Genomic DNA, 17872 nt, shown 5'->3' with positions numbered 1-17872 from the left:
TTCCTTTGAAAGTGCCTTAAGCTACTTGCAAGCATTCACAAAAACACTAATGCGTTTCTAAGAAAGAGAAGCAGTCTGTTCCAACACTTCAATTCACTGTGCGAAGTGAATGGAGTGTTGCTTCACTTTCTAAATGCTGTCCTTTCAGAGAAAATCACTTTCCTTTGAAAGTGCCTTAAGCTACTTGCAAGCATTCACAAGAAACTCACATGCATTTCTATGAAAGAGAAGCCTTCTCGTCCAACACTTCAATTCACTGTGGGAAGTGAATGGAGTGTTGCTTCACTTTCTAAATACTGTCCTTTCGGTGAAAATCACTTTCCTTTGAAACTGCCTTAAGCTGCTTGCAAGCATTCACAAGAAACATTAATGTGTTTCTATGAAAGAGAAGCAGTCCGTTCCAAAACTTCAATTCAGTGTGCGAAGTGAATGGAGTGTTGCTTCACTTTCAAAATGCTGTCCTTTCAGAGAAAATCACTTTCCTTTGAAAGTGCCTTAAACTACTTTCAAGCATTCATAAAAAACTCACATGCGTTTCTCTGAAAGAGAAGCAGTCTGTTCCAACACTTCAATTCAATGTGCGAAGTGAATGGAGTGTTGCTTCACTTTCTAAATGCTGTCCTTTCAGAGAAAATCACTTTCCTTTGATAGTGCCTTAAGCTACTTGCAAGCATTAGGAAGAAACTCACATGCGTTTCTCTGAAACAGAAGCAGTCTGTTCCAACACTTCAATTCACTGTGTGAAGTGAATAGAGTGTTGCCTCACTTTCTAAATGCTGTCCTTTCAGAGAAAATCACTTTCAGTTGAAAGAGCCTTAAACTACTTTCAAGCATTCATAAAAAACTCACAAGCGTTTCTCTGAAAGAGAAGCAGTCTGTTCCAACACTTCAATTCACTGTGCGAAGTGAATGGAGTGTTGCTTCACTTTCTGAATGCTGTTCTTTCAGAGAAAATCACTTTCCTTTGAAAGTGCCTTAAGCTACATGCAAGCATTAGGAAGAAACTCACATGCGTTTCTCTGAAAGAGAAGCAGTCTGTTCCAACACTTCAATTCACTGTGCGAAGTGAATGGAGTGTTGCTTCACTTTCTAAGTGCTGTCATTTCAGAGAAAATCACTTTCCTTTGAAAGTGCCTTAAGCTACTTGCAAGCATTCACAAGAAACACTAATGCGTTTCTAAGAAAGAGAAGCAGTCTGTTCCAACACTTCAATTCACTGTGCGAAGTGAATGGAGTGTTGCTTCACTTTCTAAATGCTGTCCTTTCAGAGAAAATCACTTTCCTTTGAAAGGGCCTTAAGCTACTTACAAGCATTCAACAGAAACTCACATGCATTTCTCTGAAAGAGAAGCAGTCTGTTCCAACACTTCAATTCACTGTACAAAGTGATTGGAGTGTTGCTTCACTTTCTAAATGCTGTCCTTTCAGAGAAAATCACTTTCCTTTGAAAGTGCCTTAAGCAACTTGCAAGAATTCACAAGAAACACTAATGCGTTTCTATGAAAGAGAAGCACTCTGTTCCTACACTTCAATTCACTGCACGAAGGGAATGGAGTGTTGCATCACTTTCTAAATGCTGTACTTTCAGAGAAAATCACTTTCCTTTGAAAGTGCCTTAAGCTACATACAAGCATTCACCAGAAACTCACATGCGTTTCTCTGAAAGAGAAGCAGTCTGTTCCAACACTTCAATTCACTGTGCGAAGTGAATGGAGTGTTGCTTCACTTTCTAAATGCTGTCCTTTCAGAGAAAATAACTTTCCTTTGAAAGTGCCTTAAGCTACTTGCAAGCATTCACAAGAAACACTAATGCGTTTCTATGAAAGAGAAGCAGTCTGTTCCAACACTTCAATTCACTGTGCGAAGTGAATGGAGTGTTGCATAACTTTCTAAATGCTGTCCTTTCAGAGAAAATCACTTTCCTTTGAAAGTGCCTTAAGCTACTTGCAAGCATTAGGAAGAAACTCACATGCGTTTCTCTGAAAGAGAAGCAGTCTGTTCCAACACTTCATTCACTCTGCGAAGTGAATGGAGTGTTGCTTCAGTTTCTAAATGCTGTCCTTTCAGAGAAAATCACTTTCCTTTGAAAGTGCCTTAAGCAACTTGCAAGAATTCACAAGAAACTCACATGCGTTTCTCTGAAAGAGAAGCAGTTTGTTCCAACACTTCAATTCACTGTGCGAAGTGAATGGACTGTTGCTTCAGTTTGTAAATGCTGTCCTTTCAGAGAAAATCACTTTCCTTTGAAAGTGCCTTAAGCAACTTGCAAGCATTCACAAGAAACTCACATGCGTTTCTCTGAAAGAGAAGCAGTCTGTTCCTACACTTCAATTCACTGCACGAAGTGAATAGAGTGTTGCCTCACTTTCTAAATGCTGTCCTTTCAGAGAAAATCACTTTCCTTTGAAAGTGCCTTAAACTACTTTCAAGCATTCATAAAAAACTCACATGCGTTTCTCTGAAAGAGAAGCAGTCTGTTCCAACACTTCAATTCACTGTGCGAAGTGAATGGAGTGTTGCTTCACTTTCTAAATGCTGTTCTTTCAGAGAAAATCACTTTCCTTTGAAAGTGCCTTAAGCTACTTGCAAGCATTCACAAAAACACTAATGCGTTTCTAAGAAAGAGAAGCAGTCTGTTCCAACACTTCAATTCACTGTGCGAAGTGAATGGAGTGTTGCTTCACTTTCTAAATGCTGTCCTTTCAGAGAAAATCACTTTCCTTTGAAAGTGCCTTAAGCTACTTGCAAGCATTCACAAGAAACTCACATGCATTTCTATGAAAGAGAAGCCTTCTCGTCCAACACTTCAATTCACTGTGGGAAGTGAATGGAGTGTTGCTTCACTTTCTAAATACTGTCCTTTCGGTGAAAATCACTTTCCTTTGAAACTGCCTTAAGCTGCTTGCAAGCATTCACAAGAAACATTAATGTGTTTCTATGAAAGAGAAGCAGTCCGTTCCAAAACTTCAATTCAGTGTGCGAAGTGAATGGAGTGTTGCTTCACTTTCAAAATGCTGTCCTTTCAGAGAAAATCACTTTCCTTTGAAAGTGCCTTAAACTACTTTCAAGCATTCATAAAAAACTCACATGCGTTTCTCTGAAAGAGAAGCAGTCTGTTCCAACACTTCAATTCAATGTGCGAAGTGAATGGAGTGTTGCTTCACTTTCTAAATGCTGTCCTTTCAGAGAAAATCACTTTCCTTTGATAGTGCCTTAAGCTACTTGCAAGCATTAGGAAGAAACTCACATGCGTTTCTCTGAAACAGAAGCAGTCTGTTCCAACACTTCAATTCACTGTGTGAAGTGAATAGAGTGTTGCCTCACTTTCTAAATGCTGTCCTTTCAGAGAAAATCACTTTCAGTTGAAAGAGCCTTAAACTACTTTCAAGCATTCATAAAAAACTCACAAGCGTTTCTCTGAAAGAGAAGCAGTCTGTTCCAACACTTCAATTCACTGTGCGAAGTGAATGGAGTGTTGCTTCACTTTCTGAATGCTGTTCTTTCAGAGAAAATCACTTTCCTTTGAAAGTGCCTTAAGCTACATGCAAGCATTAGGAAGAAACTCACATGCGTTTCTCTGAAAGAGAAGCAGTCTGTTCCAACACTTCAATTCACTGTGCGAAGTGAATGGAGTGTTGCTTCACTTTCTAAGTGCTGTCATTTCAGAGAAAATCACTTTCCTTTGAAAGTGCCTTAAGCTACTTGCAAGCATTCACAAGAAACACTAATGCGTTTCTATGAAAGAGAAGCAGTCTGTTCCAACACTTCAATTCACTGTGCGAAGTGAATGGAGAGTTGCTTCACTTACTAAATGCTCTCCTTTCAGAGAAAATCACTTTCCTTTGAAAGTGCCTTAAGCTACTTGCAAGCATTAGGAAGAAACTCACATGCGTTTCTCTGAAAGAGAAGCAGTCTGTTCCAACACTTCATTCACTCTGCGAAGTGAATGGAGTGTTGCTTCAGTTTCTAAATGCTGTCGTTTCAGAGAAAATCACTTTCCTTTGAAAGTGCCTTAAGCAACTTGCAAGCATTCACAAGAAACTCACATGCGTTTCTCTGAAAGAGAAGCAGTCTGTTCCAACACTTCAATTCACTGTGCGAAGTGAATGGAGTGTTGCTTCAGTTTGTAAATGCTGTCCTTTCAGAGAAAATCACTTTCCTTTGAAAGTGCCTTAAGCTACTTGCAAGCATTCAACAGAAACTCACATGCGTTTCTCTGAAAGAGAAGCAGTCTGTTCCAACACTTCAATTCACGGTGTGAAGTGAATGGAGTGTTGCCTCACTTTCTAAATGCTGTCCTTTCAGAGAAGATCACTTTCCTTTGAAAGTGCCCAAAACTACTTTCAAGCATTCATAAAAAACACACATGCGTTTCTCTGAAAGAGAAGCAGTCTGTTCCAACACTTCAATTCACTGTGCGAAGTGAATATAGTGTTGCTTCACTTTCTAAATGCTGTCCTTTCAGAGAAAATCACTTTCCTTTGAATGTGCCTTACGCTACTTACAAGCATTCAACAGAAACTCACATGAATTTCTCTGAAAGAGAAGCAATCTGTTCCAACACTTCAATTCTCTGTGCGAATAGAATGGAGTGTTGCTTCACTTTCTAAATGCTGTCCTTTCAGAGAAAATCACTTTCCTTTGAAAGTGCCTTAAGCTACTTGCAAGCATTCACAAGAAACACTAATGCGTTTCTATGAAAGAGAAGCAGTCTGTTCCAACACTTCAATTCATTGCGCGAAGGGAATGGAGTGTTGCTTTACTTTCTAAATGCTGTCCTTTCAGAGAAAATCACCTTCCTTTGAAAGAGCCTTAAGCTACTTACAAGCATTCAACAGAAACTCACATGCATTTCTCTGAAAGAGAAGCAGTCTGTTCCAACACTTCAATTCACTGTGCGAAGTGAATGGAGTGTTGCTTCACTTTCTAAATGCTGTCCTTTCAGAGAAAATCACTTTCCTTTGAAAGTGCCTTAAGCAACTTGCAAGAATTCACAAGAAACACTAATGCGTTTCTATGAAAGAGAAGCACTCTGTTCCAACACTTCAATTCACTGCACGAAGGGAATGGAGTGTTGCTTCACTTTCTAAATGCTGTCCTTTCAGAGAAAATCAATTTCCTTTGAAAATGCCTTAAGCTACTTACAAGCATTCATCAGAAACTCACATGCGTTTCTCTGAAAGAGAAGCAGTCTGTTCCAACACTTCAATTCACTGTGCGAAGTGAATGGAGTGTTGCTTCACTTTCTAAATGCTGTCCTTTCAGAGAAAAATCACTTTCCTTTAAAAGTGCCTTAAACTACTTTCAAGCATTCACAAAAAACTCACATGCGTTTCTCGAAAACAGAAGCAGTCTGTTCCAACACTTTAATTCACTGTGCGAAGTGAATGGAGTGTTGCTTCAGTTTTTAAATGCTGTCCTTTCAGAGAAAATCACTTTCCTTTGAAAGTGCCTAAAGCAACTTGCAAGCATTGACAAGAAACTCACATGCGTTTCTCTGAAAGAGAAGCAGTCTGTTCCAACACTTCAATTCACTGTGCGAAGTGAATGGAGTGTTGCTTCACTTTCTAAATGCTGTCCTTTCAGAGAAAATCACTTTCCTTTGAAAGTGCCTTAAGCTACTTGGAAGCATTAGGAAGAAACTCACATGCGTTTCTCTGAAAGAGAAGCAGTCTGTTCCAACACTTCAATTCACTGTGCGAAGTGAATGGAGTGTTGCTTCACTTTCTAAATGCTGTCCTTTCAGAGAAAATCACTTTCCTTTGAAAGTGCCTTAAGCTACTTGCAAGCATTCACAAGAAACACTAATGCGCTTCTATGAAAGAGAAGCAGTCTGTTCCAACACTTCAATTCACTTTGCGAAGTGAATGGAGTGTTGCTTCACTTTCTAAATGCTGTCCTTTCAGAGAAAATCACTTTCCTTTGAAAGTGCCTTAAGCAACTTGCAAGCATTCACAAGAAACTCACATGCGTTTCTCTGAAAGAGAAGCAGTCTGTTCCAATACTTTAATTCACTGTGCGAAGTGAATGGAGTGTTGCTTCACTTTCTAAATGCTGTCCTTTCAGAGAAAATCACTTTCCTTTGAAAGTGCCTTAAGCTACTTGCAAGCATTCATAAGAAACACTAATGCGTTTCTATGAAAGAGAAGCAGTCTGTTCCAACACTTCAATTCACTGTGCGAAGTGAATGGAGAGTTGCTTCACTTACTAAATGCTCTCCTTTCAGAGAAAATCACTTTCCTTTGAAAGTGCCTTAAGCTACTTGCAAGCATTAGGAAGAAACTCACATGCGTTTCTCTGAAAGAGAAGCAGTCTGTTCCAACACTTCATTCACTCTGCGAAGTGAATGGAGTGTTGCTTCAGTTTCTAAATGCTGTCGTTTCAGAGAAAATCACTTTCCTTTGAAAGTGCCTTAAGCAACTTGCAAGCATTCACAAGAAACTCACATGCGTTTCTCTGAAAGAGAAGCAGTCTGTTCCAACACTTCAATTCACTGTGCGAAGTGAATGGAGTGTTGCTTCAGTTTGTAAATGCTGTCCTTTCAGAGAAAATCACTTTCCTTTGAAAGTGCCTTAAGCTACTTGCAAGCATTCAACAGAAACTCACATGCGTTTCTCTGAAAGAGAAGCAGTCTGTTCCAACACTTCAATTCACGGTGTGAAGTGAATGGAGTGTTGCCTCACTTTCTAAATGCTGTCCTTTCAGAGAAGATCACTTTCCTTTGAAAGTGCCCAAAACTACTTTCAAGCATTCATAAAAAACACACATGCGTTTCTCTGAAAGAGAAGCAGTCTGTTCCAACACTTCAATTCACTGTGCGAAGTGAATATAGTGTTGCTTCACTTTCTAAATGCTGTCCTTTCAGAGAAAATCACTTTCCTTTGAAAGTGCCTTAAGCTACTTGCAAGCATTCACAAGAAACACTAATGCGTTTCTATGAAAGAGAAGCAGTCTGTTCCAACACTTCAATTCATTGCGCGAAGGGAATGGAGTGTTGCTTTACTTTCTAAATGCTGTCCTTTCAGAGAAAATCACCTTCCTTTGAAAGAGCCTTAAGCTACTTACAAGCATTCAACAGAAACTCACATGCATTTCTCTGAAAGAGAAGCAGTCTGTTCCAACACTTCAATTCACTGTGCGAAGTGAATGGAGTGTTGCTTCACTTTCTAAATGCTGTCCTTTCAGAGAAAATCACTTTCCTTTGAAAGTGCCTTAAGCAACTTGCAAGAATTCACAAGAAACACTAATGCGTTTCTATGAAAGAGAAGCACTCTGTTCCAACACTTCAATTCACTGCACGAAGGGAATGGAGTGTTGCTTCACTTTCTAAATGCTGTCCTTTCAGAGAAAATCAATTTCCTTTGAAAATGCCTTAAGCTACTTACAAGCATTCATCAGAAACTCACATGCGTTTCTCTGAAAGAGAAGCAGTCTGTTCCAACACTTCAATTCACTGTGCGAAGTGAATGGAGTGTTGCTTCACTTTCTAAATGCTGTCCTTTCAGAGAAAAATCACTTTCCTTTAAAAGTGCCTTAAACTACTTTCAAGCATTCACAAAAAACTCACATGCGTTTCTCGAAAAGAGAAGCAGTCTGTTCCAACACTTTAATTCACTGTGCGAAGTGAATGGAGTGTTGCTTCAGTTTTTAAATGCTGTCCTTTCAGAGAAAATCACTTTCCTTTGAAAGTGCCTAAAGCAACTTGCAAGCATTGACAAGAAACTCACATGCGTTTCTCTGAAAGAGAAGCAGTCTGTTCCAACACTTCAATTCACTGTGCGAAGTGAATGGAGTGTTGCTTCACTTTCTAAATGCTGTCCTTTCAGAGAAAATCACTTTCCTTTGAAAGTGCCTTAAGCTACTTGGAAGCATTAGGAAGAAACTCACATGCGTTTCTCTGAAAGAGAAGCAGTCTGTTCCAACACTTCAATTCACTGTGCGAAGTGAATGGAGTGTTGCTTCACTTTCTAAATGCTGTCCTTTCAGAGAAAATCACTTTCCTTTGAAAGTGCCTTAAGCTACTTGCAAGCATTCACAAGAAACACTAATGCGTTTCTATGAAAGAGAAGCAGTCTGTTCCAACACTTCAATTCACTTTGCGAAGTGAATGGAGTGTTGCTTCACTTTCTAAATGCTGTCCTTTCAGAGAAAATCACTTTCCTTTGAAAGTGCCTTAAGCAACTTGCAAGCATTCACTAGAAACTCACATGCGTTTCTCTGAAAGAGAAGCAGTCTGTTCCAATACTTTAATTCACTGTGCGAAGTAAATGGAGTGTTGCTTCACTTTCTAAATGCTGTCCTTTCAGAGAAAATCACTTTCCTTCGAAAGTGCCTTAAGCTACTTGCAAGCATTCACAAGAAACACTAATGCGTTTCTATGAAAGAGAAGCAGTCTGTTCCAACACTTCATTCACTCTGCGAAGTGAATGGAGTGCTGCTTCAGTTTGTAAATGCTGTCCTTTCAGAGAAAATCACTTTCCTTTGAAAGTTCCTTAAGCAACTTGCAAGCATTCACAAGAAACTCACATGCGTTTCTCTGAAAGAGAAGCAGTCTGTTCCAATACTTTAATTCACTGTGCGAAGTGAATGGAGTGTTGCTTCACTTTCTAAATGCTGTCCTTTCAGAGAAAATCACTTTCCTTTGAAAGTGCCTTAAGCTACTTGCAAGCATTCACAAGAAACACTAATGCGTTTCTATGAAAGAGAAGCAGTCTGTTCCAACACTTCAATTCACTGTGCGAAGTGAATGGAGAGTTGCTTCACTTACTAAATGCTCTCCTTTCAGAGAAAATCACTTTCCTTTGAAAGTGCCTTAAGCTACTTGCAAGCATTAGGAAGAAACTCACATGCGTTTCTCTGAAAGAGAAGCAGTCTGTTCCAACACTTCATTCACTCTGCGAAGTGAATGGAGTGTTGCTTCAGTTTCTAAATGCTGTCGTTTCAGAGAAAATCACTTTCCTTTGAAAGTGCCTTAAGCAACTTGCAAGCATTCACAAGAAACTCACATGCGTTTCTCTGAAAGAGAAGCAGTCTGTTCCAACACTTCAATTCACTGTGCGAAGTGAATGGAGTGTTGCTTCAGTTTGTAAATGCTGTCCTTTCAGAGAAAATCACTTTCCTTTGAAAGTGCCTTAAGCTACTTGCAAGCATTCAACAGAAACTCACATGCGTTTCTCTGAAAGAGAAGCAGTCTGTTCCAACACTTCAATTCACGGTGTGAAGTGAATGGAGTGTTGCCTCACTTTCTAAATGCTGTCCTTTCAGAGAAGATCACTTTCCTTTGAAAGTGCCCAAAACTACTTTCAAGCATTCATAAAAAACACACATGCGTTTCTCTGAAAGAGAAGCAGTCTGTTCCAACACTTCAATTCACTGTGCGAAGTGAATATAGTGTTGCTTCACTTTCTAAATGCTGTCCTTTCAGAGAAAATCACTTTCCTTTGAAAGTGCCTTAAGCTACTTGCAAGCATTCACAAGAAACACTAATGCGTTTCTATGAAAGAGAAGCAGTCTGTTCCAACACTTCAATTCATTGCGCGAAGGGAATGGAGTGTTGCTTCAGTTTGTAAATGCTGTCCTTTCAGAGAAAATCACCTTCCTTTGAAAGAGCCTTAAGCTACTTACAAGCATTCAACAGAAACTCACATGCATTTCTCTGAAAGAGAAGCAGTCTGTTCCAACACTTCAATTCACTGTGCGAAGTGAATGGAGTGTTGCTTCACTTTCTAAATGCTGTCCTTTCAGAGAAAATCACTTTCCTTTGAAAGTGCCTTAAGCAACTTGCAAGAATTCACAAGAAACACTAATGCGTTTCTATGAAAGAGAAGCACTCTGTTCCAACACTTCAATTCACTGCACGAAGGGAATGGAGTGTTGCTTCACTTTCTAAATGCTGTCCTTTCAGAGAAAATCAATTTCCTTTGAAAATGCCTTAAGCTACTTACAAGCATTCATCAGAAACTCACATGCGTTTCTCTGAAAGAGAAGCAGTCTGTTCCAACACTTCAATTCACTGTGCGAAGTGAATGGAGTGTTGCTTCACTTTCTAAATGCTGTCCTTTCAGAGAAAAATCACTTTCCTTTAAAAGTGCCTTAAACTACTTTCAAGCATTCACAAAAAACTCACATGCGTTTCTCGAAAAGAGAAGCAGTCTGTTCCAACACTTTAATTCACTGTGCGAAGTGAATGGAGTGTTGCTTCAGTTTTTAAATGCTGTCCTTTCAGAGAAAATCACTTTCCTTTGAAAGTGCCTAAAGCAACTTGCAAGCATTGACAAGAAACTCACATGCGTTTCTCTGAAAGAGAAGCAGTCTGTTCCAACACTTCAATTCATTGTGCGAAGTGAATGGAGTGTTGCTTCACTTTCTAAATGCTGTCCTTTCAGAGAAAATCACTTTCCTTTGAAAGTGCCTTAAGCTACTTGGAAGCATTAGGAAGAAACTCACATGCGTTTCTCTGAAAGAGAAGCAGTCTGTTCCAACACTTCAATTCACTGTGCGAAGTGAATGGAGTGTTGCTTCACTTTCTAAATGCTGTCCTTTCAGAGAAAATCACTTTCCTTTGAAAGTGCCTTAAGCTACTTGCAAGCATTCACAAGAAACACTAATGCGTTTCTATGAAAGAGAAGCAGTCTGTTCCAACACTTCAATTCACTTTGCGAAGTGAATGGAGTGTTGCTTCACTTTCTAAATGCTGTCCTTTCAGAGAAAATCACTTTCCTTTGAAAGTGCCTTAAGCAACTTGCAAGCATTCACAAGAAACTCACATGCGTTTCTCTGAAAGAGAAGCAGTCTGTTCCAATACTTTAATTCACTGTGCGAAGTAAATGGAGTGTTGCTTCACTTTCTAAATGCTGTCCTTTCAGAGAAAATCACTTTCCTTCGAAAGTGCCTTAAGCTACTTGCAAGCATTCACAAGAAACACTAATGCGTTTCTATGAAAGAGAAGCAGTCTGTTCCAACACTTCATTCACTCTGCGAAGTGAATGGAGTGCTGCTTCAGTTTGTAAATGCTGTCCTTTCAGAGAAAATCACTTTCCTTTGAAAGTTCCTTAAGCAACTTGCAAGCATTCACAAGAAACTCACATGCGTTTCTCTGAAAGAGAAGCAGTCTGTTCCAATACTTTAATTCACTGTGCGAAGTGAATGGAGTGTTGCTTCACTTTCTAAATGCTGTCCTTTCAGAGAAAATCACTTTCCTTTGAAAGTGCCTTAAGCTACTTGCAAGCATTCACAAGAAACACTAATGCGTTTCTATGAAAGAGAAGCAGTCTGTTCCAACACTTCAATTCACTGTGCGAAGTGAATGGAGAGTTGCTTCACTTACTAAATGCTCTCCTTTCAGAGAAAATCACTTTCCTTTGAAAGTGCCTTAAGCTACTTGCAAGCATTAGGAAGAAACTCACATGCGTTTCTCTGAAAGAGAAGCAGTCTGTTCCAACACTTCATTCACTCTGCGAAGTGAATGGAGTGTTGCTTCAGTTTCTAAATGCTGTCGTTTCAGAGAAAATCACTTTCCTTTGAAAGTGCCTTAAGCAACTTGCAAGCATTCACAAGAAACTCACATGCGTTTCTCTGAAAGAGAAGCAGTCTGTTCCAACACTTCAATTCACTGTGCGAAGTGAATGGAGTGTTGCTTCAGTTTGTAAATGCTGTCCTTTCAGAGAAAATCACTTTCCTTTGAAAGTGCCTTAAGCTACTTGCAAGCATTCAACAGAAACTCACATGCGTTTCTCTGAAAGAGAAGCAGTCTGTTCCAACACTTCAATTCACGGTGTGAAGTGAATGGAGTGTTGCCTCACTTTCTAAATGCTGTCCTTTCAGAGAAGATCACTTTCCTTTGAAAGTGCCCAAAACTACTTTCAAGCATTCATAAAAAACACACATGCGTTTCTCTGAAAGAGAAGCAGTCTGTTCCAACACTTCAATTCACTGTGCGAAGTGAATATAGTGTTGCTTCACTTTCTAAATGCTGTCCTTTCAGAGAAAATCACTTTCCTTTGAAAGTGCCTTAAGCTACTTGCAAGCATTCACAAGAAACACTAATGCGTTTCTATGAAAGAGAAGCAGTCTGTTCCAACACTTCAATTCATTGCGCGAAGGGAATGGAGTGTTGCTTTACTTTCTAAATGCTGTCCTTTCAGAGAAAATCACCTTCCTTTGAAAGAGCCTTAAGCTACTTACAAGCATTCAACAGAAACTCACATGCATTTCTCTGAAAGAGAAGCAGTCTGTTCCAACACTTCAATTCACTGTGCGAAGTGAATGGAGTGTTGCTTCACTTTCTAAATGCTGTCCTTTCAGAGAAAATCACTTTCCTTTGAAAGTGCCTTAAGCAACTTGCAAGAATTCACAAGAAACACTAATGCGTTTCTATGAAAGAGAAGCACTCTGTTCCAACACTTCAATTCACTGCACGAAGGGAATGGAGTGTTGCTTCACTTTCTAAATGCTGTCCTTTCAGAAAAAATCAATTTCCTTTGAAAATGCCTTAAGCTACTTACAAGCATTCATCAGAAACTCACATGCGTTTCTCTGAAAGAGAAGCAGTCTGTTCCAACACTTCAATTCACTGTGCGAAGTGAATGGAGTGTTGCTTCACTTTCTAAATGCTGTCCTTTCAGAGAAAAATCACTTTACTTTAAAAGTGCCTTAAACTACTTTCAAGCATTCACAAAAAACTCACATGCGTTTCTCGAAAAGAGAAGCAGTCTGTTCCAACACTTTAATTCACTGTGCGAAGTGAATGGAGTGTTGCTTCAGTTTTTAAATGCTGTCCTTTCAGAGAAAATCACTTTCCTTTGAAAGTGCCTAAAGCAACTTGCAAGCATTGACAAGAAACTCACATGCGTTTCTCTGAAAGAGAAGCAGTCTGTTCCAACACTTCAATTCACTGTGCGAAGTGAATGGAGTGTTGCTTCACTTTCTAAATGCTGTCCTTTCAGAGAAAATCACTTTCCTTTGAAAGTGCCTTAAGCTACTTGGAAGCATTAGGAAGAAACTCACATGCGTTTCTCTGAAAGAGAAGCAGTCTGTTCCAACACTTCAATTCACTGTGCGAAGTGAATGGAGTGTTGCTTCACTTTCTAAATGCTGTCCTTTCAGAGAAAATCACTTTCCTTTGAAAGTGCCTTAAGCTACTTGCAAGCATTCAATGCGTTTCTATGAAAGAGAAGCAGTCTGTTCCAACACTTCAATTCACTTTGCGAAGTGAATGGAGTGTTGCTTCACTTTCTAAATGCTGTCCTTTCAGAGAAAATCACTTTCCTTTGAAAGTGCCTTAAGCAACTTGCAAGCATTCACAAGAAACTCACATGCGTTTCTCTGAAAGAGAAGCAGTCTGTTCCAATACTTTAATTCACTGTGCGAAGTAAATGGAGTGTTGCTTCACTTTCTAAATGCTGTCCTTTCAGAGAAAATCACTTTCCTTCGAAAGTGCCTTAAGCTACTTGCAAGCTTTCACAAGAAACACTAATGCGTTTCTATGAAAGAGAAGCAGTCTGTTCCAACACTTCATTCACTCTGCGAAGTGAATGGAGTGCTGCTTCAGTTTGTAAATGCTGTCCTTTCAGAGAAAATCACTTTCCTTTGAAAGTTCCTTAAGCAACTTGCAAGCATTCACAAGAAACTCACATGCGTTTCTCTGAAAGAGAAGCAGTCTGTTCCAATACTTTAATTCACTGTGCGAAGTGAATGGAGTGTTGCTTCACTTTCTAAATGCTGTCCTTTCAGAGAAAATCACTTTCCTTTGAAAGTGCCTTAAGCTACTTGCAAGCATTCACAAGAAACACTAATGCGTTTCTATGAAAGAGAAGCAGTCTGTTCCAACACTTCAATTCACTGTGCGAAGTGAATGGAGAGTTGCTTCACTTACTAAATGCTCTCCTTTCAGAGAAAATCACTTTCCTTTGAAAGTGCCTTAAGCTACTTGCAAGCATTAGGAAGAAACTCACATGCGTTTCTCTGAAAGAGAAGCAGTCTGTTCCAACACTTCATTCACTCTGCGAAGTGAATGGAGTGTTGCTTCAGTTTCTAAATGCTGTCGTTTCAGAGAAAATCACTTTCCTTTGAAAGTGCCTTAAGCAACTTGCAAGCATTCACAAGAAACTCACATGCGTTTCTCTGAAAGAGAAGCAGTCTGTTCCAACACTTCAATTCACTGTGCGAAGTGAATGGAGTGTTGCTTCAGTTTGTAAATGCTGTCCTTTCAGAGAAAATCACTTTCCTTTGAAAGTGCCCAAAACTACTTTCAAGCATTCATAAAAAACACACATGCGTTTCTCTGAAAGAGAAGCAGTCTGTTCCAACACTTCAATTCACTGTGCGAAGTGAATATAGTGTTGCTTCACTTTCTAAATGCTGTCCTTTCAGAGAAAATCACTTTCCTTTGAAAGTGCCTTAAGCTACTTGCAAGCATTCACAAGAAACACTAATGCGTTTCTATGAAAGAGAAGCAGTCTGTTCCAACACTTCAATTCATTGCGCGAAGGGAATGGAGTGTTGCTTTACTTTCTAAATGCTGTCCTTTCAGAGAAAATCACCTTCCTTTGAAAGAGCCTTAAGCTACTTACAAGCATTCAACAGAAACTCACATGCATTTCTCTGAAAGAGAAGCAGTCTGTTCCAACACTTCAATTCACTGTGCGAAGTGAATGGAGTGTTGCTTCACTTTCTAAATGCTGTCCTTTCAGAGAAAATCACTTTCCTTTGAAAGTGCCTTAAGCAACTTGCAAGAATTCACAAGAAACACTAATGCGTTTCTATGAAAGAGAAGCACTCTGTTCCAACACTTCAATTCACTGCACGAAGGGAATGGAGTGTTGCTTCACTTTCTAAATGCTGTCCTTTCAGAGAAAATCAATTTCCTTTGAAAATGCCTTAAGCTACTTACAAGCATTCATCAGAAACTCACATGCGTTTCTCTGAAAGAGAAGCAGTCTGTTCCAACACTTCAATTCACTGTGCGAAGTGAATGGAGTGTTGCTTCACTTTCTAAATGCTGTCCTTTCAGAGAAAAATCACTTTCCTTTAAAAGTGCCTTAAACTACTTTCAAGCATTCACAAAAAACTCACATGCGTTTCTCGAAAAGAGAAGCAGTCTGTTCCAACACTTTAATTCACTGTGCGAAGTGAATGGAGTGTTGCTTCAGTTTTTAAATGCTGTCCTTTCAGAGAAAATCACTTTCCTTTGAAAGTGCCTAAAGCAACTTGCAAGCATTGACAAGAAACTCACATGCGTTTCTCTGAAAGAGAAGCAGTCTGTTCCAACACTTCAATTCACTGTGCGAAGTGAATGGAGTGTTGCTTCACTTTCTAAATGCTGTCCTTTCAGAGAAAATCACTTTCCTTTGAAAGTGCCTTAAGCTACTTGGAAGCATTAGGAAGAAACTCACATGCGTTTCTCTGAAAGAGAAGCAGTCTGTTCCAACACTTCAATTCACTGTGCGAAGTGAATGGAGTGTTGCTTCACTTTCTAAATGCTGTCCTTTCAGAGAAAATCACTTTCCTTTGAAAGTGCCTTAAGCTACTTGCAAGCATTCACAAGAAACACTAATGCGTTTCTATGAAAGAGAAGCAGTCTGTTCCAACACTTCAATTCACTTTGCGAAGTGAATGGAGTGTTGCTTCACTTTCTAAATGCTGTCCTTTCAGAGAAAATCACTTTCCTTTGAAAGTGCCTTAAGCAACTTGCAAGCATTCACAAGAAACTCACATGCGTTTCTCTGAAAGAGAAGCAGTCTGTTCCAATACTTTAATTCACTGTGCGAAGTAAATGGAGTGTTGCTTCACTTTCTAAATGCTGTCCTTTCAGAGAAAATCACTTTCCTTCGAAAGTGCCTTAAGCTACTTGCAAGCATTCACAAGAAACACTAATGCGTTTCTATGAAAGAGAAGCAGTCTGTTCCAACACTTCATTCACTCTGCGAAGTGAATGGAGTGCTGCTTCAGTTTGTAAATGCTGTCCTTTCAGAGAAAATCACTTTCCTTTGAAAGTTCCTTAAGCAACTTGCAAGCATTCACAAGAAACTCACATGCGTTTCTCTGAAAGAGAAGCAGTCTGTTCCAATACTTTAATTCACTGTGCGAAGTGAATGGAGTGTTGCTTCACTTTCTAAATGCTGTCCTTTCAGAGAAAATCACTTTCCTTTGAAAGTGCCTTAAGCTACTTGCAAGCATTCACAAGAAACACTAATGCGTTTCTATGAAAGAGAAGCAGTCTGTTCCAACACTTCAATTCACTGTGCGAAGTGAATGGAGAGTTGCTTCACTTACTAAATGCTCTCCTTTCAGAGAAAATCACTTTCCTTTGAAAGTGCCTTAAGCTACTTGCAAGCATTAGGAAGAAACTCACATGCGTTTCTCTGAAAGAGAAGCAGTCTGTTCCAACACTTCATTCACTCTGCGAAGTGAATGGAGTGTTGCTTCAGTTTCTAAATGCTGTCGTTTCAGAGAAAATCACTTTCCTTTGAAAGTGCCTTAAGCAACTTGCAAGCATTCACAAGAAACTCACATGCGTTTCTCTGAAAGAGAAGCAGTCTGTTCCAACACTTCAATTCACTGTGCGAAGTGAATGGAGTGTTGCTTCAGTTTGTAAATGCTGTCCTTTCAGAGAAAATCACTTTCCTTTGAAAGTGCCTTAAGCTACTTGCAAGCATTCAACAGAAACTCACATGCGTTTCTCTGAAAGAGAAGCAGTCTGTTCCAACACTTCAATTCACGGTGTGAAGTGAATGGAGTGTTGCCTCACTTTCTAAATGCTGTCCTTTCAGAGAAGATCACTTACCTTTGAAAGTGCCCAAAACTACTTTCAAGCATTCATAAAAAACACACATGCGTTTCTCTGAAAGAGAAGCAGTCTGTTCCAACACTTCAATTCACTGTGCGAAGTGAATATAGTGTTGCTTCACTTTCTAAATGCTGTCCTTTCAGAGAAAATCACTTTCCTTTGAATGTGCCTTACGCTACTTACAAGCATTCAACAGAAACTCACATGAATTTCTCTGAAAGAGAAGCAATCTGTTCCAACACTTCAATTCTCTGTGCGAAGTGAATGGAGTGTTGCTTCACTTTCTAAATGCTGTCCTTTCAGAGAAAATCACTTTCCTTTGAAAGTGCCTTAAGCTACTTGCAAGCATTCACAAGAAACACTAATGCGTTTCTATGAAAGAGAAGCAGTCTGTTCCAACACTTCAATTCACTGTGCGAAGTGAATGGAGTGTTGCTTCACTTTCTAAATGCTGTCCTTTCAGAGAAAATCACTTTCCTTTGAAAGTGCCTTAAGCAACTTGCAAGCATCCACAAGAAACTCACATGCGTTTCTCTGAAAGAGAAGCAGTCTGTTCCAATACTTTAATTCACTGTGCGAAGTAAATGGAGTGTTGCTTCACTTTCTAAATGCTGTCCTTTCAGAGAAAATCACTTTCCTTCGAAAGTGCCTTAAGCTACTTGCAAGCATTCACAAGAAACACTAATGCGTTTCTATGAAAGAGAAGCAGTCTGTTCCAACACTTCAATTCACTGTGCGAAGTGAATGGAGTGTTGCTTCACTTTCTAAATGCTGTCCTTTCAGAGAAAATCACTTTCCTTTGAAAGTGCCTTAAGCTACTTGCAAGCATTAGGAAGAATCTCACATGCGTTTCTCTGAAAGAGAAGCAGTCTGTTCGAACACTTCATTCACTCTGCGAAGTGAATGGAGTGTTGCCTCACTTTCTAAATGCTGTCCTTTCAGAGAAAATCACTTTCCTTTGAAAGTGCCTTAAGCTACTTGCAAGCATTAGGAAGAAACTCACATGCGTTTGTCTGAAAGAGAAGCAGTCTGTTCCAACACTTCAATTCACTGTGCGAAGTGAATGGAGTGTTGCCTCACTTTCTA

Source organism: Myodes glareolus, chromosome 18 (genome assembly GCF_982192425.1).
Source record: "Myodes glareolus chromosome 18, mMyoGla1.1, whole genome shotgun sequence".
Classification (NCBI taxonomy): Eukaryota; Metazoa; Chordata; class Mammalia; order Rodentia; family Cricetidae; genus Myodes; species Myodes glareolus.
Note: the sequence above shows the minus strand (reverse complement) of the source record.